The sequence below is a fragment of the Callospermophilus lateralis genome, chromosome 4, assembly GCF_048772815.1.
Source record: "Callospermophilus lateralis isolate mCalLat2 chromosome 4, mCalLat2.hap1, whole genome shotgun sequence".
Lineage (NCBI taxonomy): Eukaryota > Metazoa > Chordata > Mammalia > Rodentia > Sciuridae > Callospermophilus > Callospermophilus lateralis.
Genome location: NC_135308.1, coordinates 75,029,949 through 75,053,940, shown reverse-complemented (window position 1 = coordinate 75,053,940; position 23,992 = coordinate 75,029,949). Strand labels below are relative to the sequence as shown.

At 35.3% G+C, this 23,992-nt stretch overlaps 1 pseudogene; it reads right to left on the bottom strand.

Annotated features, from left to right (window-relative positions):
* Positions 1 to 17,839: 17,839 nt before the first annotated feature.
* LOC143396668 (V-type proton ATPase 116 kDa subunit a 2 pseudogene) lies at positions 17,840 to 19,560 on the bottom strand (annotated as a pseudogene).
* Positions 19,561 to 23,992: the final 4,432 nt, after the last annotated feature.

Below are 23,992 nucleotides of genomic sequence, written 5' to 3'. Positions count from 1 at the left end.
TGTTTTCAATTTTCCTTTATTATACAGTTTTTCAATTTTCCTTTATTATACAGTTTTTCAATTTTCCTTTATTATACAGTTTTAAAAGTTATTTTATTGATTAGTTTAATTTTTCTAGTAGAAGAATTTCAGTGTAAAATGTATTCATTTTTGCAAAGTTTAGGGTAAAATTAAAAATTGTTATCTAGAATATTAGTTTGCCATAAATATTGCTGAGATTCTGTTTACTTTTCTCTTAACATTGCTGGATTGATTTTTAAAATATTTGTCAAGTAGAAGAAGCTATTAGTGATTTTTTCTGTTTCAATTTTCATTTACTTGTGTTTAAGAGTTAATTTAATTCCTTTTTAAAATGTATTCTTAATTTTATCATTTGGTTGTGAAATGATAGGGTCGGGATTTTTTTATGTTCTTATTGGTTATAAAACTTCCTTCTGGGCTGGAGTTGTGGCTCAGTGACAGAGCACTTGCCTCACATGTGTGAGGCACTGGGTTCGATCCTCAGCACCACATAAAATGAGTAAATAAAAGTATTGTGTCCATCTACAACTAAAATAAGAATTAAAAAATATTCCTTCTTCTCATTTCCCTACTGAAAAATGCAATCTTTCAAATTATAGAAGAAAGTAAGCTTTTTAAAAAATTATTTCAAATACATATTCTTGAAAGTTGTTCAATAATACTTTGGGGAGAATCTGTAAACAAAACTGAAACTAGAGACCAGTTTATTAAGCTTCTTCTATGCATCATTGAGCTTCAACAAATAAAAAAAAATTGGTTTATTTTGTGCTTTTATTAAATATTGATTTTTTTCTTATGTTTCATTCTTTCTTCTTAAAAACAGATGTTCATCTTTATTTTATGCTTTCCTAATTTCTTTTTTCCTTCTCTCTCTCTCTCTCTCTCTCTCTCTCTCTCTCTCTCTCTCTCTAATGTTTAAAGCATCCATTCATCCATCCAGCTATATGACAAGCATTTAATAACCATCTATGTCCAAAGATCATGGTTTTATAATTTTATTTTTTGGTACCTAGGATTAAACCTAAGGTTGCTTTATCTGAGTTACATCCCCATCCCTTTTGGGTCTTTATTTTGAGGCAAATTCTCACTAAATTGCTTAAGGACTCACAACTTTTAATTCTGCTGCCTCAATCTCCCAAATTTATGAGATTAAAGGCATGAGCCATCATGTCCAGAAGATCATGGTTTTAGAAGTGATGTGTGAGATCTCTGTTAAACATTCAAGCATAGATGCTTTGTCAGTAGTGAAATATATGGACATACAGTTTGGGTAAAATTCTATGGTAGACATATAAATTTGGGAGAAATTTAGGGGATGTATGTTTGTGGAAAATGGAAAACATCCCAGTCTGAGCCATGGAGTCTTCTGATGTTATCAATTTGGAGAGATGTGGAAGATTCAGTAAGGTAGATTGATAATATGTTTTATATCCCAAAATTAATTATGGAAAGATCACTCTGGAAACTGGCAAAGGAACATGTTTCAAGGAAAAGATTCTGATCTACTGTTTTACACCAATAATAGATTCAGTAAAATGAGTTCTGTTAATTGGTCATTTGATTTAGCAAATTAGATACTTAATGACTTGGTTTTTAAAGGATGAATTGTAGTGGGGATACCCCATAGAGCAAGTCTGAGAGAAAAGTCAAGCAACATATAGGATTAGGATTCTGGAAAATTCATTTGCAGAGTTTTTTATGAAGAAGAATAATGACTTGGTGGGGAGCTAGAGGGTTTTGGATAAAGAGAGATTTTATATGTAGTCATGGGAAAATAATTAGACTTTTCTTCTTCATTTTGGCATATTAGTGGGTATATACAGGTATAACAGCAAAATATAAGGGCTCCTAGACTTCTTTCTCTAGTGAATTTTAAAATGCTTAATGCATTCTCTTTTTCTCATTTAATTTGATTATGTGCTATGGCTTCAAGAAGAAAATCTAGTATTAAATTTTATTTTCTTGGTAGTCCAGAAAAGCCAGTATGGAAAGATTTTTTAAATTTTTTGGGGGGTGGAGAAGGATGGGTGGGTACAGAGATTGAACTCCGGGGAACTCCACCACTGAGCCACATCCCCAGCCCTATTTTTAAATTTTATTTAGAGTCAGTCTCACTGAGTAACTTGCCTTGATTTTGCTGAGGCTGGCTTTGAACTTACAATCCTCCTGCCTCAGCCTTCTGAGCTATTGGGATTACAAGTGTGTGCCATCATGCCCAGCTGAAAATGTTTTTTATTGGTACATTATAGCTATACATAATAGTGCAATCAATATTGACAATCACATATGCAAGGAATATAATTTGTTCCATTTCGGTTCTTAGTAACTTCTCCTTCAGCTTCTCCTCCCATCCCTCTACTTCACTGGCCTTTCCTGACCTGATTTTTTATATAAATTGATACTTAAAAATAAACAGTGAAATTCACTATAGTATATTCACACAGGTATACAGCATGATTTGGTCGACCTCATTCTGCTATTCCTTCCCTTTTCCATCCCTTCCCAATCCCTCAACTTCCTTCCTCAATTCCATTTTTTTTCCCAATGTTCATGGTGTTGCAACTCCTATACTTTGCCCCCATTATTTTGCTCTAGCTTCTGCATATGAGAGATAACACTCAACTCTGGATATTCTGAGTCTGGCTTATTTCATAAGTTTCATCTATGCACTGGAAAATACCATAATTTTATTCTTTATAGCTGAGGAAAACTCCATCATGTATATATACACCACATTCTCTTTATGCGTTCACCTGAGCATCTGGACTGGTTGCGTAATTTGGCTATTGTAAATTATGCTGCTATAGTTATTAATGTGCCTACATCACTATCATATCCTGATTTTATTTCTTTTGGATAAATACCAAGAGATGGTACATTAAGCATTTATATTTATATTAAAAAATAATCTAATGTTATACCTCAAGGCCCTAAAACAAATAGAAGAGTGGAAATAATTAAGATGAGAGCTTAAATTAATGAAGTCAAGAAAAATACAAAGAATCAATTGAGGGTTGGTTCACTGAAAAAATTGACATACCCTTAGCCAAACTAACCAAAAAAGAGAGAAGACCCAAGTCAACAATATTGGAGTTGAAAAGGGAGATACAACAGACACTTCTGAAATCCAGGAATATTAGAAATTATTTTGAAAATTTATGCTCCAATAAAGAAAAAAATCTAGAAGATATGACAAATTTCTAGACTCATATTACTGACCCAAATTGAACCATGGGGTAAAGAAAACATAAAGAGATTAATACCAAACAAAGGGATAGAAGTAGTAATTAAATGCCTATAAACAAAGAAAAGCTGAGGACCAGAAGGATTGTCAGCGAAGTTCTACCAAACTTATAAAAAAAGAACTAATACCAATCTTCCTCAGTATGGAAAATTATTGATTTGCAAATAATCCTCACAAATTTATGTTACTCTAAGTCAGAGCAGAAAAGGAAAACTTCTGTGACTCTTTGTATATATTTTTAAAAGAATAAAGAAAAATATGCACACACACATATATGTATATACAAATAAATATGTGTGTATGTGTGTTTGCATGCACTTTTAGTCACGAATATAAATACACACACCACCTATAACTTAATTTCCTCTCTCTCTCTCTCTCTCTCTCTCTATATATATATATATATATATATATATATATATATATATATATACATATATATATTCCACTATATATATACGTTTTCCATATATATACTAATTTCTATATATTCTAATATATAACTTAATTTCCACTATACACACACACACACACATATATATATATATATATATACTCATAATTCTGTGTATGTATACATAATTATGTATGTATTATACATGTATATACACACATATGTATGTAGATATATATACATAATTATGTGAATATATATATATATGTGTGTATATATATATATAGTGAAAATTAAGTTATAGGTGGTATATAGAAAATTGATACTTTTTTTTTCTTCTTTTTTTATTATTAGTTTTTCAAAACATGACATAGCTCTTCACATATCATATTTCATACATTTGATTCAAGTGGGTTATGAACTCCCATTTTTACCCCATATACAGATTGGAGAATCACATCGGTTATACATCCATGTTTTTACAAACTGCCATACTAGTGTCTGTTGTATTCTGCTGCCCTTCCTATCCTCTAGTATCCCCCCTCCCCCCCTCCCCTTCCATCTTCTTTCTCTACCCCATCTACTATAGTTCATTTCTCTCCCTTGTCTTTTTTTCCCTTTCCCCTCACTTCCTCTTATATGTAATTTTGTATAACGATGGGGGTGTCCTGCCATTTCCATGCAATTTCCCTTCTCTCTCCCTTTCCCTCCCACCTCTCATCCCTGTTTAATGTTAATCTTCTTCTCATGCTCTTCCTCCCTGCTCTGTTCTTAGTTGCTCTTCTTATATCAAAGATGACATTTGGCATTTGTTTTTTAGGGATTGGCTAGCTTCACTTAGCATAATCTGCTCTAGAGCCCTCCATTTCTCTGTAAATGCCATGATTTTGTCATTTTTTAGTGCTGAGTAATACTACATTGTTATAAATGCCACATTTTTTATCCATTCATCTATTGAAGGGCAACTAGGTTGGTTCAAGAAGAAAATCTAGTATTAAATTTTATTTGCTTGGTAATCCAGAAAAGCCAGTATGGAAAGTCTAGCTATTGTGAATTGTGTTGCTATAAACATCGATGTAGCAGTATCCCTATAGTACGCTCTTTTAAGGTCTTTAGGGAATAGTCCGAGAAGGGGGATAGCTTGGTCAAATGGTGGTTCCATTCCCAGCTTTCCAAGGAATCTCCATACTGCTTTCCAAATTGGCCTCACCAATTTGCAGTCCCACCAGCAATGTAAAAGTATACCCTTTTCCCCACATCCTCACCAGCATTTGTTGTTTGACTTCATAATGGCTGCCAATCTTACTGGAGTGAGATGGTGGTTTTGATTTGCATTTCTCTGACTGCTAGAGATAGTGATCATTTTTTAATGTACTTGTTGATTGATTGTATGTCCTCCTCTGAGAAGTGTCTGTTCAGGTCCTTGGCCCAGTTGTTGATTGGGTTATTTGTTCTCTTATTGTTTAATTTTTTGAGTTCTTTGTATACTCTGGATATTAGGGCTCTATCTGAAGTGTGAGGAGTAAAGATTTGTTCCCAGGATGTAAGCTCCCTATTTACCTCTCTTATTGTTTCTCTTGCTGAGAAAAAAAACTTTTTAGTTTGAGTAAGTCCCATTTGTTGATTCTTATTTTTAACTCTTGCGCTATGGGTGTCCTATTAAGGAATTTGGAGCCCGACCCCACAGTATGTAGATTGGAGCCAACTTTTTCTTCTATCACATGCAGAGTCTCTAGTTTTGATATCAAGCTCCTTAATCCATTTTGAGTTAACTTTTGTGCATGGCGAGAGAAAGGGAATCAGATTCATTTTGTTGCATATGGATTTCCAGTTTTCCCAGCACCATTTGTTGAAGATGCTATCCTTCCTCGATTGCATGCTTTTTGCTCCTTTGTCAAATATAAGATAGTTGTAATGTGTGGATTGGTCTCTGTGTCCTCTATTCTGTACCATTGGTCCATCTGCCTGTTTTGGTACCAGTACCATGCTCTTTTTGTTACTATTGCTCTGTAGTATAGTTTGAAGTCTGGTATGGCTATACCGCCTGATTCACTCTTCCTGCTTAGAATTGCTTTTGTTATTCTGGGTCTTTTATTTTTCCATATGAATTTTATGATTGCTTTATCTATTTCTACAATAAATGCTGTTGGGATTTTAATTGGCATTGCATTAAACCTATAGAGCACTTTTGGTAATATCGCCGTTTTGATGGTGTTAGTTCTGCCTATCCATGAACAGGGTATATTTTTCCATCTTCTAATATCTTATTCTATTTCTCTCTTAAGGGTTCTGTAGTTTTCATTGTATAAATCTTTCACCTCTTTTGTTAGGTTGACTCCCAAGTATTTTTTTTTTTGAGGATATTGTGAAAGGGGTGGTTGTCCTCATTTCCATTTCAGAAGATTTGTCGCTGATATACAGGAATTCCTTTGATTTATGCGTGTTGATTTTATACCCTGCCACTTTGATGAATTCATTTATTAACTCTAGTAGTTTCTTTGTAGACCCTTTTGGGTCTGCTAGGTAGAGAATCATGTCACCCACAAATAGTGATAATTTAAGTTCTTCTTTTCCTATTTTATGCCTTTAATTTCTTTCATCTGACTAATTGCTCTGGCCAGTATTTAAAGAACTTTATTGAATAGAAGTGGTGAGAGAGGGCATCCCTGTTTTGTTCCAGATTTTAGAGGGAATGCCTTCAGTTTTTCTTCATTTAGAATGACGCTAGCCTGAGGCTTAGCATAGATAGCTTTTACAATGTTGAGGTAAGTTCCTGTTATCCCTAGTTTTTCTAGTGTTTTGAACATAAAGGGATGCTGTACTTTTTTTAATGCTTTTTCTGCATCTATCAAGATGATCATATAGTTCTTATCTTTAAGTCTATTGATGTGGTGAATAACATTTATTGATTTCCATATATTGAACCAGCTTTGCATCCGTGGGATGAATCCTACTGGATCATGTTGCACAAATTTTTGATATGTTTTTGTATCCTATTCGCCAGAATTTTATTGAGGATTTTTGCATCTAAATTCATTAGGGATATTGGTCTGTAGTTTTCTTTCTTTGAAGTGTCTTTGTCTGGTTTTGGAATCAGGGTGATGCTGGCCTCAAAAAATGAATTTGGAAGAGCTCCCTCTTTTTCTATTTTCTGAAATAACTTGAAAAGTATTGGTATTAATTCTTCTTTAAAGGTTTTGTTAAACTCTGCTGTATCCCCATCCGGTCCAGGGCTTTTCTTGGTTGGTAGTCTTTTGATGGCTTCTTCTATTTCCTCCTTTGTTATTGATCTGTTTAAATTGTGTGTATCTTCCTGACTCAATCTGGGCAAATCGTATGACTTAAGAAATTTATCGGTATCTTCACTATCTTCTATTTTATTGGAATATAGGTTTTCAAAATAATTTCTAATTATCTTCTGTATTTCTGTAGTGTCTGTTGTGATATTGCCTTTTTCATCCCATATGTTAGTAATTTGAGTTTTCTCTCTTCTTCTCTTCGTTAGCATGGCTAAGGGTCTGTCAATCTTATTTATTTTTTCGAAGAACCATCTTTTAGTTTTGTCAATGTTTTCAATAGTGTCTTTTGTTTCAATTTCGTTGATTTCTGCTCCGATTTTAATTATTTCTTGCCTTCTGCTACATTTGCTGTTGTTTTGCTCTTCCTTTTCTAGGGTTTTATGATGAAATGTGAGCTCATTTATTTATTGGTTTTTTTCTTTTTTTGAGGAATGAACTCCAGGCCATGAATTTCCCTTTTAAAACTGCTTTCATTGTGTCCCATAGATTCCGATATGTTGTGTCTGTATTTTCATTTATCTCTAAGAATTTTTTGATTTCCTTCTTTATGTCTTCTGTAACCCATTGATCATTCAGTAACATATTGTTCATTTTCCAGGTGGTGCAGGATTTTTCCTTCCTTCTTTTATCATTGATTTCCAGTTTCATTCCATTATGATTAGATAAGATTCATGGTATTATCTCCACACCTTTATATTTACTAAGGGTTGCCCTATGGCATAATATATGGTCTATCTTTGAGAAAGATCCATGTGCTGCTGAGAAGAATGTATATCCACTTGATGATGGTTGATATATTCTATATATGTCAGTTAAGTCTAGGTTATTGATTGTGTTATTGAGTTCTATAGTTTCTTTATTCAACTTTTGTTTGGAGGATCTGTCCAATGATGAGAGAGGTGTGTTGAAGTCACCCATAATTATTGTGTTGTGGTCTATTTGATTCTTGAACTTGAGGAGAGTTTGTTTTATGAACGTTGCAGCACCCTTATTTGGTGCATACATATTAATAATTGTTATGTCTTTTTGGTGAATGGTTCCTTTTAACAGTATATAGTGTCCTTCTATATCCCTTTTGATTAACTTATGTTTGAAGTTGATTTTATTCGATATGAGTATGGCCACTCCTGCTTGCTTCCGAGGACCATGTGAGTGGTATGATTTTTCCCAACCTTTCACCTTCAGCCTGTGTATGTCTTTTCCTATCATATGAGTCTCCTGAAGGCAGCATAATGTTGGTTCTGTTTTTTTAATCCAAGTTACTAGCCTATGTCGCTTGATTGGTGCATTTAAGCCATTAACATTTAGGGTTACTATTGATATATTTTTTTGTACTTCCAGTCATGTTTGTTTGTTTGTTTGTTTGTTTATTTATTTATTTATTTATTTTGATTTGGCTTGTTTTTCATCTTTGATTATTTCCCCCCACTTTACTGAGTTATCTCCCACTGTTGGTTTTGGATGCTGTTTTTCATTTCCTCTTCTTGTAGTGTTTTGCTCAAAATGCTTTGCAGTGGTGGTTTTCTGGTTGTGAATTCTTTTAACTTTTGTTTATTGTGAAATATTTTAATTTCATTGTCAAACCTTAAGCATAATTTTGCCAGATACAATATTCTTGGTTGGAATCCATTATTTTTCAGTGTTGGAAATACGTTGTTCCAGGATCTTCTGGCTTTCAACATCTGTGATGAAAAATCAGCCATTAACCTAATTAGTTTACACCTGAATGTAATCTGCCTCCTTTCTCTTGTAGCTTTTAATATTCTCTCCTTGTTTTGTATGTTGGATATCTTCATAATAATGTGTCTTGGAGTTGTCTATTATGGTTTTGTATTTTCGGCATTCTGTAGTCTTCTAGGATTTGGACATATGTTTCATTTTTAATGTCTGGAAAGATTTCTAAAATTATTTCATTCAACAGATTGCTCTTCCTTTGGTTTGGATGTATATACTTTCCTCTATCCCAATGACTCTTAAGTTTGGTTTTTTTATGACATCCCATAATTCTTCAATATTTTGCTCATGGTTTCTTATCAGCCTTTCTGCATTGACTATACTCTTTTCGAGTTGATACACGTTGTCTTCATTATTTGATGTTCTGACTTCTATTTGATCTAGTCTACTTGTAATATTCTCATTTGAGTTTTTGATTTGGTTTATGGTTTCCTGCATTTCTAGGATTACTGTTTGATTTTTTAAAAAATCTCTATCTCCTGGTAGAGTTGATTTTCTGCTTCTTGAATCTGCTTATGTAACCTCTAGGTTCTCCTGTAAATTTAAGTTGTCCTGCATTGTTTGTAATCCTTTCTCCCTTGTTTTTTCATGGTGTTCACATTACTTTCCAATTCTGTTTAACTGCTGTGTTTGTTTTCTCCTATAGATTTGTTTTGGTTTTGTATATCTCTGTAGTCTCTCCTTTGTGGTGGGAGACTATGTCTAGAGATGTTGGGCTTTATTGTAATTTAAAGCTGATTTATTCATTTCATAAAAGGCTTATGGATTCTGTAGGCTTATAGTGATCTGTTGTTTGGTCTTAGGACTTTATTTTTAGGTTGGGTACTATGATGGTATGAAGGTTAGTATGTCTTGGCTACTTTGGAAGATTGCTCTACCGATGGGGGATATTAACAGGTGAATGGATCAGGGTATTTGGTAATAGCTAGGTACTTAGGAGCCCTGTAGACAGCCTTGGAACATTCACCTATTTGCATTTAGAAAATGACATGTAATGAAAGTCGTAATGCTTGGGATGAAAGTTAGGGGAAAGGGAAAGGAAGAAGTCCTTAAAGAGAAAGAGGGAGAGAAAAATAGGTAGAATAAAGGAGAATGGAAAGAATAATAAAAATTGAAAAGGGAAAAGAAAAAAAATGATAAATGAAGTCTTAGAGTTCTATTTTTTTCTCTTCCAGTGGGTGGAGCTGTTCTCTCCAAGCCGAGCTTCTGCCCTCTATATCCAGGAAGCAATCCCTGTAAGGTGGCTCTTCTTCCCCTACTGGGTGTCTTTCCAATCCTGTTAGTTCAGGTCTGTTTCTCTTCTCCAGCCCCTCCCCCCTTCCTCCTGCCAGCCAGCCAGGACCCACTCACCGGAGGCATTCTCCACAAATCCAATTACACTTGCAGCCCCCTGAGTGCCCTGTTCTCCCAATGACTGAGCACTCTCTTTGTTTGCCATTCACCCAGACCCCAAGGTTGTGGAGCGAGTTGTCTGGGAATTTTCAGCTTATTTTGTCTGGATTTCTTCGGTGGCCACGCCCCTGGGAGCTGGCGGCTAAGGCCTTGGGTGTTGCCGCTGGTGGTAGGGGGAGTTGGAGGTCAGGAGTTCCCTCTGCTTCCCTCAGCCCCTACAGTCAGGCCCACAGAACTCTGGGGAGAGATTTTTGAGGTTTCCCAGCTGTATGTATCTGGTGGGGATGGGAGTCACACACCTGTTGAAGCCGATTTTGCTGGGAAGGGATCCGGTCCGCTGAACTCTGGTGACATCAGCTGTCTGCAATGGCAGGCCCCAGACTCCTTGCCTTAGTGTCTGATGGGAGGGGTGGGTCTGGCCTGTCTCTGGTCTGTCCCGGTCTTGGTTTCAGTTCTTGGTCCTCTGTTTCATGAAGGCTTGGTTAGCAACCTCTTCAAAGGGTCTCTATGCTTCACACGGTCTCCGGCATTGCTGAAACACTTCCTTCTGTGGTCGGTAGCCAGACAGTGTGGACCCGCACCTCCTCGCACAGGGTGGCTGAGATTCACCCGTCAGGGGCAAGCTGTCACTTCCAATAACCCCAAACTCCCCACCTAGGTCTCACTTAGGTGGAATTTTGCTGGGAGTTTCTCGGCAGGCAGAATCTGAATGTTCTGATGTGTCTCTCTGTCTGCTTGTCTGAGGAGGTACTGAAAGCGCTGCCTCCCCACCCACAGCCATGTTGAGTTTGCAATTTGTTCTTCTTTATCAACATCCATCACTTTCCAGGCCCCCACCGCAGCAGCCCGCGCCCCAGGGCAGTAGTCAAAAATTGATACTTTTTAGTCAACTTATTTCCTTAATTTTAAAATTTCTTCCACAAAGTATATACGAGATGAGATAATTAGTCATTTTTGAATAAGCATCATAATTTTGTGTTAGCAGTAACATTCTGCTTTGTTTAGATCAGCTACTGTCCATTTGGCCACAGACTCAGAGACAAAGCCCAGTATCAAGGAATTATTCAACTAATGCTACATTTTGGTTGAACCTGGGTTGCTCTTGTGATTCCAGATAACATCAGGGGAGAAATGATTCTCAGGGACATGACACAAGAAATTGCCAACAATGGACTCTGTGTTGCATTTACAGAAAGGATTCCAGAGTTTCCTGCAAAGGATACTTTTAACAGTGTACTTTTCATGGAAAGATTCACATATTCAAATGTCAGTGTTGTATTTGGTGACACATATTCTCTTCTGAGATTTGTATGTAAATTATTTTGTAGTCTTCCATTTGGTAATATTTGGGTTACAACATCTGACTGGGATATAAATCCATTATCCTTTAGACAAATGCTACCTTATACATATTTTGATGGAGTATTATCATTTTAGTACACATGGAAGAGATACTTGGTTTTAAAGATTTTCTCAAAAGTGTTCAGCCTGCACAATATCCCTGTGATGTCTTTAATCAGAATATGTGGTCTTTATTATTTGATTGTCCATATCTGGATCAACATGGGATCAGGTTATTGAACCAGTGTGAACAAAATGGTAGCCTGGCAACTTGAGCTGTACATGTTTGGGATATAAAAGCCTCATATAAGAGTTACAAAGTCTATTCTGCTGTGAATGCCATCGCCAAGGCACTTCATGAAGAACTCTCACTCAAGGTGGAAGAAGTATCACTTGACAAAGGTGTAAGTGCAACTCCTCAACCTTGGCAGGTAGTAGCAATTCATTCTTGTGTTTTTCTAGGGCAATGGACCATGGATTGTCTTTTCTCTTTCTTGATTCATGATGTTTTTGCAGCTACATATTATTATTTTGTTGTTGTTGTGTTGGAGATTGTAGCCAGGGGTGCTCTACTGACTTAGCTATATCCCCAAACATTTTTCTTTTTTAAATTGAAACTAGGTCTTTCCAAGATGTCAACACTGGCCTGAAACTTGTGAACCTCCTGCCCCAAACTCCTAAGTCACTGATATTAGAGATATGTACCATTGTTTCTGGCTCTAAATGATGCTTTTAAAAAGCAAAAATACATTTAAGAAGATTCTTTACTCACATTTTGAAAATTTAATATTTCTATTATAAAATCACGTTTGTGAAACAATTTAAAAATCCATTTCTAAGCATATTTAAAATAATATTCATGCCCTTTGTGGTTACCCATCCTTTTTCTTATCCTTTTTGTTGTTTTGGAATCAAATAGAATATTTAACTCAAAGAATTTTCACAAGAATAAATAGGGTCTATTTGAAGGAAATTTAGTAAATGTGATCCCAATCTTTCATTTTGCAACTTTTTTTTTGTTTTTGTAATATAAGTGCTAGAAATGACAAATATCTTCTTTAAAATGAAAGTAGTCTAAATGAGGTACCATGGGCTCTGTTCCCTTCATTCAGCTTTCTATATGCTCCTTCCATTAACTCTGTTTGTCTTTCAATCCATGTTACCTTTGCTGAACCATGTAAAAGAGAATCACATCATTTTAATTATACACTTCCTGCATTTTACTCTAAATTTTGTCTTCAAGATCATTTGACATGAGAAGGTCTCAAAGTAATTCTCAAATTATTTTGGATTATTTTCAATGATTTCTGTCCTTTCACCATAAGAATTCAAAGACCAATAAAAATATGATAGTTTACTGAATTGTGCGTATTTTTCTTTATTGTGTACATCCCAAATTAAACATCTCATTTTTTTGGGTTCTTTTCAATTTAAAAAAAATTTAGTTGTGAATCACAAATTGTCCACGTTCATATTTCTAAGCATATAGCATTTACATTTGAATTGTCTTGTAAATAAATGGTCAATAAGTTCAATTTCACAGAGAGAAACTAATTGTAATAATTTTCCCATAGGCCCTCCTAGTGACAATGCATACTTACGTACAAACAGGAAAGCATGTATAGGTATCCAGTTATATTGTTCTCTTAAAAAATATAATAACCGGGGCTGGGATTGTGGCTCAGCGGTAGAGTGCTCACCTAGCATGGGTGGGACCCAGGTTCAATCCTCAGCACCACATAAAAATAAAAAGGCATTGTTTTGTGTCCATCTACACCTAAAAAAATAAGATATTTAAGAAAATATATAATAACCTATTTTATATTATATGCCATCCCACATCAACACATAAAAAGTTGATATTTTAATATTGTATTTTACTATAGGGAATGATACCTTATTTTGCCAATTATTTATTAATTTAGCAAACAATGAGCACCTTTTTAATATTAATCTTTTAGATATCTACTTTTTTGAAGTATTACCCATCTTTTGCCCATTTTCTTTTGATATTTTCTCTTTTTTATATATAAAATTTTGAATATATTCCTTCAGATAAATATATTCAGATATTTTCTCCTCTGTGAGTTGACTTCTTCCATTTTCTGTTTTGATTTACAAAGTTATTTACATCAAAATAGTTCACTTTATTATTTTTTCTTTATGGCTTATGATTTTTATGTTATTGAAAAGTCTTTGCTTACATCAAACTAGTGAAGATTACTTTTTAGTTTTCCTCTATTTTATTGCTTTATATTTTACATTTAGATGATAATATATTTGAAATTTATTTCTATATATGATGTGAGTTAGGGGATCACAAACTTTTTTCTACGGCAAAAATTCAAGTAATCCAGCACAATTTATTGAAAAGGATCTACTTTTTCAAGTGCTCTGTAGTATCACCTCTAAATTAGGTGTTTGGATGTATATAATTCTATTTATGGACTCATTATTCAATATTTTTATATTTATTTTTATCTTGTAGCTTATAATTTGTAGGTTTTTACAGTTTATATGTATATAATCATTATTTGAAAACATGAACATTTATTAGTTTCTAGTTTTATGGTTATACTTCTTTTTTGTGTTATTAAATTAGCTAGATTCTCTGGTAAAAGTTGTAATGAAGTGGCAATAATTGGCACACATACTATCCTTGAAAAAGAAATATTCTTTTAATGTAATTTTTATTAATGCAATAAATTGCACTGATTGACTTATTTAAAAACATTAATCTATGAGTGATTCCTAGAATTGACATTTAATTATGTCATTAACTTTTTTCATGTTGGATTTTTTTTTAATATTTTTTAATGGTAGATGCACACAATACCATTATTTATCTTTATGTGGTGCTGAGGATTGAACCCAGTGTCTCACATGTGCTAGGTGAGTGCTCTACCACTGAGCCATAACTCCATCCCAAATTGGATTTAATTTCCATATATGTTACTGAGAAAAATTGATCTACAATTTTCTTTTTCCTGGTTTTATTGATATATATTTGACAAATTAAAATTGTACAAATTCAAAGGTGTACAACATGATATTTTAATATATGGATGCATTTGAAATGATTACCACAACTAAGCTAATTAACACATCCATCACTTCACATAATTGTGTATCTGAGTGTTTGCATGTGTGCTGAGCATACTTAAAATTCATTCTGTTAGCAAATTACAAGTATATAATATGTAATTATCAAGTACAATCAGCTTGCTATACAGTAGGGCATCTCTATTTATTCATCTTGGAATTGAAAATTTGTTTCCTTTGATCAATACCTCCCCATTTCTATAACTACACAATTTCTACCACTACATAATCTTTGATAAACACACTTCTACTATTTATTTTTTATTTTATCCATATTATCACAAATAGCAGCATTCTCTCTTGTTAAGGGTGAATAATACTCCTTTGTGTATAAACATACCATGTTTTCTTTATTTATTCCTTTGTTAGCTGATACTTAGATTGTTTCCAAATCTTGGTTGTTGTGATTAATGCTTTAGTGAAAATGGGAGTGATTTTGTTTCCTTTGGATATATACACAGAAGTGGGGTTGCTAGATCATAATGTAGTTCTGTTTTTAATTGTTATGAACCCTCTGTACTCTTTTCCATACTGGTTATACCTATTTGCATTTCCACCCACAATGTGTAAGGATAAACCTTTCTCCACATCCTCACCAAGATCTACTATCTTTTGAATTTTTGATGATAGCCATCCTCGAATGTATGAGGTGACATCTCATTGTGTTTTTTATTTGTGTTTCCCTGGTGACTAAGTGATGTTGAGCACATTTTCATAGCCATTTTTCTGCCTTTCTTGGGAACACATCTCTTTTTGATGTATTTTTCATTACAATATTTTGTTTTTTTGCTAATAAGTTGTGCAAATTACTACTACATTTTGGATGTGAACAACTTTTTGGATATATGGTTTGCAATTATCTTTTCCCTTCCCATAGATTTCCATTTCACTCTGTTGATTGTTTCTCTGAATAAGCTTTTTAGCTTGATGCCCTTCCACTTGTTAATTTTGCTTCCATTGTCTGTGCTTTTGATATCATATGCAATAATCTCATTACCAAGACCAATGGCATGGGATTTTCTTCTATATGGTCTTCTAGGAGTTTTATAGTTTCATGTTGTTAATCTATTTTGAGTTTATTTTTGTATATGGTGTAAGATAAGAATCCAATTTCACTTCCTTTTACATGTATAAAGCAGTTTTCCCCAAACCCTTTTATTAAATTGATTATTTTTTGCAGTGTGTATTTTTGGTGCCTTTGTCAAATCTAGTTGACCTCATATGTGCAGGTTTGTACTGGACTTTCAATTTGGTTCCATTGGTCTATGTATCTATTTTTATGCCAGTACCATGCTGGTCTTTTTTAGCTTTAATTTTTGTGGGGTTCATTTTTACATATTTATAGGTGTATGGAGTATAATTTGCCCCATTTCAGTCCTCTTTTCTCTCCTTCTCTTCCCATTCCTCTAGTTTACTGGTCATTTCTCTACTTATTGTTTTTATTTATTTATTTAAAGGTATACATAAAGGTGAAGTATATTCATATATGTACATAGTATAATTTGACCAAATGTATTCTGCAATTCCTTCCCTTCCCCTTCTATACTTTCTGCCCCTCAGTTGCATTTTCCTACCAAGGAAACTGGGAAAATTGGGTTGTATGGTGGTTGCTTCCTAGTTTTTTGAGGAATCTTCATTGTGCTTTCCAAAGTGCTTATATTAATTTTTAGTCCACTAACAACATATGAGTGTCCTTCACATTCTTAACAGCATTTATTCATTTATTCATATTTATTCATATTCTTTGCATTTGCCATTTTACCTAGAGTGAGATGAAATCTGAATGTAGTTGTGATTTACTTTTCCTTGATTGGTAAAAACTTTGAACATTATTTTTGTGTATATTTTTGGCCATTTGCATTTCTTCTTTTGAGAAATGTCTGCTTAGTTCTTTTGCCCATTTATTGATTGTGGGATTTCTCTTCATGTTCTTAATTGTTTTCTCTGCTGTGCAGAAGCTTTACCAATTTGATGGAATACCAACTATAGATTATTGGTTTTATTTTTTGAGATTTTTGGGAGGGGTTTTTATTAAGGAATTTGGTAGCTGAACCAATATGTTTTAGTATTGAACCTATGTTTTCTTTTAGCATTTGCAGGGATCCTGGTCTATTTCCTAGATTTTTGATTCATCTTTTTGTGCAGGGTGAGAGATAGGGATCTAACTTCATTCTTTTACATATGAATATCCAGTTTTCTTAGCAACATTTGTTAAAAAGCCTATCTTCAATGTTACTTTTTGACACCTTTGTTGAATATTAGATGACTGTATCTATGTGAGTTTGTCTATGTGTATTCTATACTATTCCATTGGTATTCATGCCTGTTTTGATGACTTTATATATATATATATATATATATATATATATATATATATATATATACACACACACACACACACACACACACACACACACACACACATTTAATTATTGCTCTGTAGTATAATTGATGATGGCTGGGGACTGTGAATTGCAAAGTAACAACTTTCCTCTCCAGGGGCTTATGTGTATTAGCTGTATCTAAGGATTTGGTGGGTATTTGCAATTGTGGGACCTGTGAATGCAGAATTCTATATTCTGATCTATAGTACAGAAGTGTCCACCCTGGCTGGTGCATTTCCTCATGATTCTATCCATTATCATGACTGAGATAGAAAGTCAGTGGCTTGTTTTCACCTAATGTCCTCCTGATACTATAGGGAGTACTGGTTTAGAGTTAGCAATTACCAGGAGTGATTTGCTCTTGGGTAAGCTCCACCCCACTCTCCTTGGCTGTGATGATGGGGTAGGTATTTGGGTAACCTTCAGCTAAAAGTAATTCTTCTATAGTTTCATTCTAGTTGAATTATTGAGATCACCTGTTTAAAAGTTATTCCTTATGGTTTCATTTTTTTACTATCTGAAGGTGGAAAGAAACTATATATATTTAATTTCTTTTTTTGACATAATAAACTCTGTATCTTTTATAAGGTTTAAAAGGAATCAAGTATCTAGAACCATTTTCAATTAGCCTTCCAAAATTGGCTTCTTTCCCCCAATCCTGTATTTAGAAACAAATAACTTTAATATAACATTTGGCATGACCTTACACTTGCTTGTAATAAAAACCAAAAAAATATGTATCTGAAATTGATAAGTGTTACAAAATATTTAACATATGAAGAAGAGGTATATCTTACAGAATTATTTGGTTACATCATAAGGTAATCAATGAAGACAGAACTTTTTCTATCATAAATTTGGCATATGTGAAATTCTACAACATGATATTCTTCATAATTCTGAAAGCTCATTGGTTACAGCAATATGATCATGCCATGTTGTCACTGCCACTCAACTTCCATGAAATTAGACTGAATGAGAAAGGAACAAATTTGATGCCTGCACCAACGTAGAATTTGTTCTGAAATTCTACCCAGTGGAGGCATATGGTATGAAGAAATGCAGAAAGCCATTCCATGATCAAGAGGATGAAAATAGTCAAAACTGCAAAGACAGTAATCACTGGGAGCAGTGCAAGACACGGTAGATGGTGTACACTTGTAGGCCCACTCGCATCAGCATGGCCCACAGGACATCAGAGAGCAGTGCATGAGCACTGAGCACCCAGAGCCGCAGGTAGGGTGCAGTGTTGGACATGAAGCTAAGACAGTACTCAATGGAGTGAATTACTTGCGTTAACGTTAATAGAATTTCTCCAAAATGCAACTCTTTGCATGGCATTTCTCTGCATCCATCTTCCATTTGGTTATTTCCGTCTTCTATATCCTGGTTTCCCAGCAGAGAAACAACTTCCTCACAAGTGTGTAACAAACTCTGCACATTGTGTAGCCACAACAAGAAAACTGGTTTTCCCAAGAAGACAGTACTGTGACAAGCGGCAGCACTTTCTGGACGTGTTCCTGCCCTGGGTAAAGGCCACTTAATCCACTTGCTGGGAATATGAATAAGTTGATGAACTCAATCAGAATGCTGGGAGCTTTCTTGTAAGTTTCTGCCAGAAACATGAGCCACTTATAGACAGTCATAAAGATGAGGTATCACAGACATTTTCATTTTGAAGGAATTCAGGAAAGTGAGGTGATTGGTTGCTATGTTCCAAATTGGGTCAATCCCCAAAGGATAAGGGTGTCGGAACACTCCAGGAATGGCTCAGTCCAACTGCAGCACCCTGTTGTGCCTTAGGACACCGTCGTTTCACAGAGCCATCTTCTCAGGCTCCTGCTGAGTGTGACTGGAGCTGTACATGGCAGACACGTTCCATTGAGAGCCAAAGATGTTGAGTGACTTGGAGAAGCAGTCATTGTAGATAAGGCCTGTGTACACTGAGAACAGTCCCATGAGCAGAAAGATGTATCTGCCATTGAGAAACATCCTCAAGATGTCCTGCAACTGGTTGAGTCCAGGATGATTTTCATTTATTACCAATAAGAGGGCAAATAAGAACATCACAAAGCTGAGGCCAAGGTCGCCAAACACCACTGCAAACAAAACTGGGAATATGATGTTGGAAAAGAGCTGGATTCACTTCCCTGTAGCTCCCAATGCCATAAGCATCCATGATGCTCTGAAATCCCTGGATGAATCTGTTGGTCCATATTAGGGTCGAGGGTGTTTCTTTTGTGGGGATTGTGTTTATAAATGAGGGGATGGTAGCCCTGCTCTCTCTCAAGCCCTCCTCTTGCACCCTGTGCAGGTCAAGCAGATCACCCTCAGGACACCAGACCTTGGGGATGAGGCACTTGTTTGTCAGTCCAAGCTGGACATGTTCAGCATGTGGTAAATGGCTTTCATTTTCTTCACCTGGATGATGTGGCTGTTCACTGGCTCAGCAGCTTTACACAGCACTTGCCTTAAATAATCTTCAGTTTTGTGAAGCACAGTGTAGAGATCCTGGATCCCAGTATTCAACCCCTTCTGAATCTCCTTTCACTTCTCAACAGTATTTGAATAGGAGTAGATATGGCAGTAGTAACAGTCACATACCTTCCTGACCTTGTGGCCAATCTGCTCTCCCCAAAAGGATATCAAAAAGATGGCAGGTCAGAGGGAGGCAGCAGTCTGTGTTGCTCCATGATCCAGATCTCACCTGGTCAGAATATTGCATCTCTGAGAGTGTTTGAAGACCCCTACACAGCTGATTTCCACAGAAATCACCAGCAGTTGTGACTCTGCACAGGGCTGGGCCTCTGCTTTCAAGCAGGGCTCCTGACTCCTGCCTCCCCAATCCCAAAGCCTGAAGTTCTATCCCATTTAGGGCTGGTTAGCACCTTAGCAGAATCACCTATCAGCACCTCTGCAGAACTCTTAGACTTCGCTCACTTCCCATGCAGGTCACTCAGCTACTACCTACCCACAGAACAATGTCATCACCTGCTCCCCCCACCTTACCAGACACCCCAGCCGGTGCTGGAAGCAGACTGCCTCCACCTTGGCTCAACATTCTCACCATATTAGGTCGGGGCAGCTCCCAGATCAGATCTCCAGCAGCCAGGTACCAGGTTTGCAACCTCCCCCTTTCCCCAGCTGTGGTAACCCAACACAGTAGCTACTCAACACAGGTGTGCAGTGTGACCAGGGAGCCACCCCTGAAACCCTGGTGTGAGAAGTTCCCCAATTGGGAACTGCTAAGGGAGAGGGAGATGGGGCTAATGTTTGGAGCCTAACAGAGAGACCAGGACCTAGGAAATCTCCAGGCAAGATAGGGAGATAGTACTGGGCACTCCAGACATATCAGTGGTCCCAGAAAGAGACCCGTGAGGTGCAGTCTCCCTGCAGGGACTGGCAGGTGGCACTCCCTGTTTCCAGGTGCCCTACACCAGGACAAATCTTCCCACCCTGCTTACCTACAACACCCTGAGGGCAGAGAAACCAGTTTACAATAGACAACGCCACCTATTGGATGAGAAGAGAAGTAGGAAAGATACAGATCTCTAAAACTAGCAAGAACTCTGGTTTCTTTCTTGGAGTATTTGTTTCTCTTTCTCTTCTACACCTCTATCCTCTGGCCCTCACATTCCCAATATATGTGAAACCAAGAACGTTGCATGAAATAGGATTTTGAGGACTGAGTCACCTGAATAATATAATATAGAAGTGTTGTATATGCCCTTTTTTCTTCTTTCATTTTTCTTTTCCCCTCCAAATTTTACTATTTTAACATCCTGTATTTTTCTAAATACATATGTGTGTTTGTTTTATGTACTCTGTCTTCCCATGTACTTGTCAACCCTAAATTACTTCCTGTCTATTCTCTTGCTACTAACCCTCTTCATTAGATTTCTCTTTCATACTTCCTAAGATATATTAACTTTATATCATCTCATCCTATTTCCTCAGCATATCATCCTACACCCCACCCTCAGTTCAATGTCCACCTTCAGAAACTGTAAATCTTTTTACAAAATTACTGATTATATTTTAGATAATAATTGAATACAACATTTCTGTACATTGAGACTAAACTGTAAATGTCTTAATAACAACAAATTGTTCATAAGTGGTATATTGTTGAAATTGGGATCTGTTAACATTGTCCCTCCCTACAAAGGTGACATCTTAGAACCCTACAAGAGCACTACAAACCTGTATGATAAAAAGCAATAATACTCCAGACTCACAGAGCTGGAAAGGAACACACACAAGCAACATGAAAAGACAAGGAAAGAAAGGGTCCTAAACAAATCAAGACACCACACATGATTAGAATCATTGGCAGCCACAGAAGAAGGAATTACAGAGAAGGAGTTCAGGATGTACATGGTTAAAATGTTCTGTGAACTCAAGGAAGATAAAATAGAGAAAATACAGGCAGTGAAAGATCATTTTGACAATGAGCTACATAAACAAATCCAAGAAGCAAAAGATCACCTCAACAGGGAGACAGAGAATCAATCTATCTATCTATCTATCTATCTATCTATCTATCTATCTATCTCTATCTATCTATCTATATCTATCTATATCTATATCTATATCTATATATATATATATATATATATATATATATATATATTGCAGAATCACATTGGTCATGCAGTCATATATATATATATATATATATATATATATATATATATATATATATACACACACACACACATAGTAATAATAATGTCTAAAAGTTAAGAAAGAAAGAAATCAGATTACAAATAGGGGAAAACCAATTAGGGTAACAGCAGATTTTTCAACACAGACCCTGAAAGTTAGTAGATCCTGGAACAACATATATCAAGCTCTGAAAGATAATGGGTGCCAACCAAGAATTTTGTATACAGCAAAATTAAGCTTTAGATTTGAAGATGAAATAAAAACCTCCCATGATAAACAAAAGTTAAAATAATTTTATAGCTAGAAAATGAACACTACAAAACATCCTTGGAAAATATCCCATGAAGAAGAACAAAAAACAACAGTGAAAATCAGCAGAGGGAGGAAGTACCCTAAAGGAAAAACTAATCAAAGAGGAAAACCAAGTCAAGTTAAATAACAAAAATAAACAAATATGGCTGGAAATACAAACCATGTCTCAATAGTAACCCTGAATATTAATGGCTTAAACTCACCAATAAAGAGACATAGGCTAGCAGATTGGATTTTTTAAAAAGACCCCCAAATATGCTTCCTCTAGGAGACTCATCTGATAGGAACACACTGAAGGTGAAAGGTTGGGAAAAATCATACCACTCATATGGACTGCAGAAGCAAGCAGGGGTTTCCATACTCACATCAAATAAAGCAGACTTCAAGCCAAAGTTAATGAAAAAGGATTAAGATAGACATTACATACTGCTCAAGAGAACCATACACCTACAAGACATAACAATCATAAATACTTATGCCCCAAACAATGGTGCAGCTATGTTCATCATACAAGCTCTTCTCAAGTTCAAGAATCAAATTGACTACAACACAATAATCTTGGATGACTTTAACATACCTCTCTCACCACTGGAGAGAACTTCCAAACAAAAGTCAAATAAAGAAACTACAGAGCTCAATAACACAATTAATAACTTAGACTTAACTGACATATATAAAATATATCAACCAGCATCAAGCAGATACACTTTCTTCTCAGCAGCACATGGATCCTTCTCAAAAATAGACCATATACTATGCCATAGGGAAACTCTTAGCAAATACAAAAAAGTAGGGATATTATCATGCATTTTATCAGATCATAATGGAAAAAAATTGTAAATCAATGACAGAATAAAGAATAAAAATTTCTGCAACATATGGAGACTGAACAATATGCTACTGAATGAACAATAGGTTACATAAGACATTAAGGAGGAGATTAAAAATTCTTAGAGGTAAATGAGAACACAGACAATATATCAAAATCTCTGCGACACTATGAAAGCAGTACTAAGAGGAAAACTCATTGCATGGAGTTCATTCCTTAAAAGAAGAAAAAAATCAACAAATAAATGAACACAGGCTACATCTCAAAGCCCTAGAGAAAGAAGAACAAACCAGCAGCAAAAGCAGTAGAAGTCAAGAAATATTTAAAATTAGAGTTGAAATCAATTAAACCAAAACAAAAGAAAAAACAACTGAAAAAAAATTGACAAAACAAAAAGTTGATTCTTTGAAAAAATAAATAAAATTGACAGACCCTTAGCCACACTAATGAAGAGGAGAGAGAACTCAAATTACCAGCATACATGATGAAAGAGGTAATATCACAACAGACACTACAGAAATACAGAAGATAATTAAAATTTTGAAACCTTATACTCCAATAAAATAGAAGACATTGAAGGCATCAATAAATTCCTTAAGATTTATGATCTGCCCAGATTGAATCAGGAAGATATTCACAACTTAAACAGACCAATATCAAGTGAGGAAGTAGAAGAAGCCATAGAATTCTAAAAACCAAAAAAAGCCCAGGCCCGGATGGATACACAGCTGAGTTCTACATGACCTGCAAAGAAGAACTAATACCAATACGCTTCAATTTATTTAAGGACATAGAAAAACAGGCAGTGCTTCCAAACTCATTCTATGAAGCCAATATCACCCTGATTTCAAAACCATGAAAGACACATGAAAGAAAGAAAACTTCAGACCAATATCTCTAATGAACATAGATACAAAAGTTCTCAATAAAATTCTGGAAAATCAAAGACAAAAGCATATCAAAAAAATTGTGTAAAATGATCAAGTGGAATTCAAATCAAGGATGTAAGGTTGGTTCAACATACAGATACCAATAAATGTAATTCATCACATCAATAGACTTAAGATAAGAATCATATGATCATCTGATGGATGCAGAAAAAGCATTTGACAAAATACAGCACCCATTTATGTTCAAAACACTAGAAAAAACAGGGATAACAGGAACATATCTCAACATTGAATAGGCTGTCTACACTAAGCCTCAGGCCAACATCATTCTAAACAGAGAAAAACTGAAGGCATTCCTTGTAAAATCTGGAACAAGACAGGG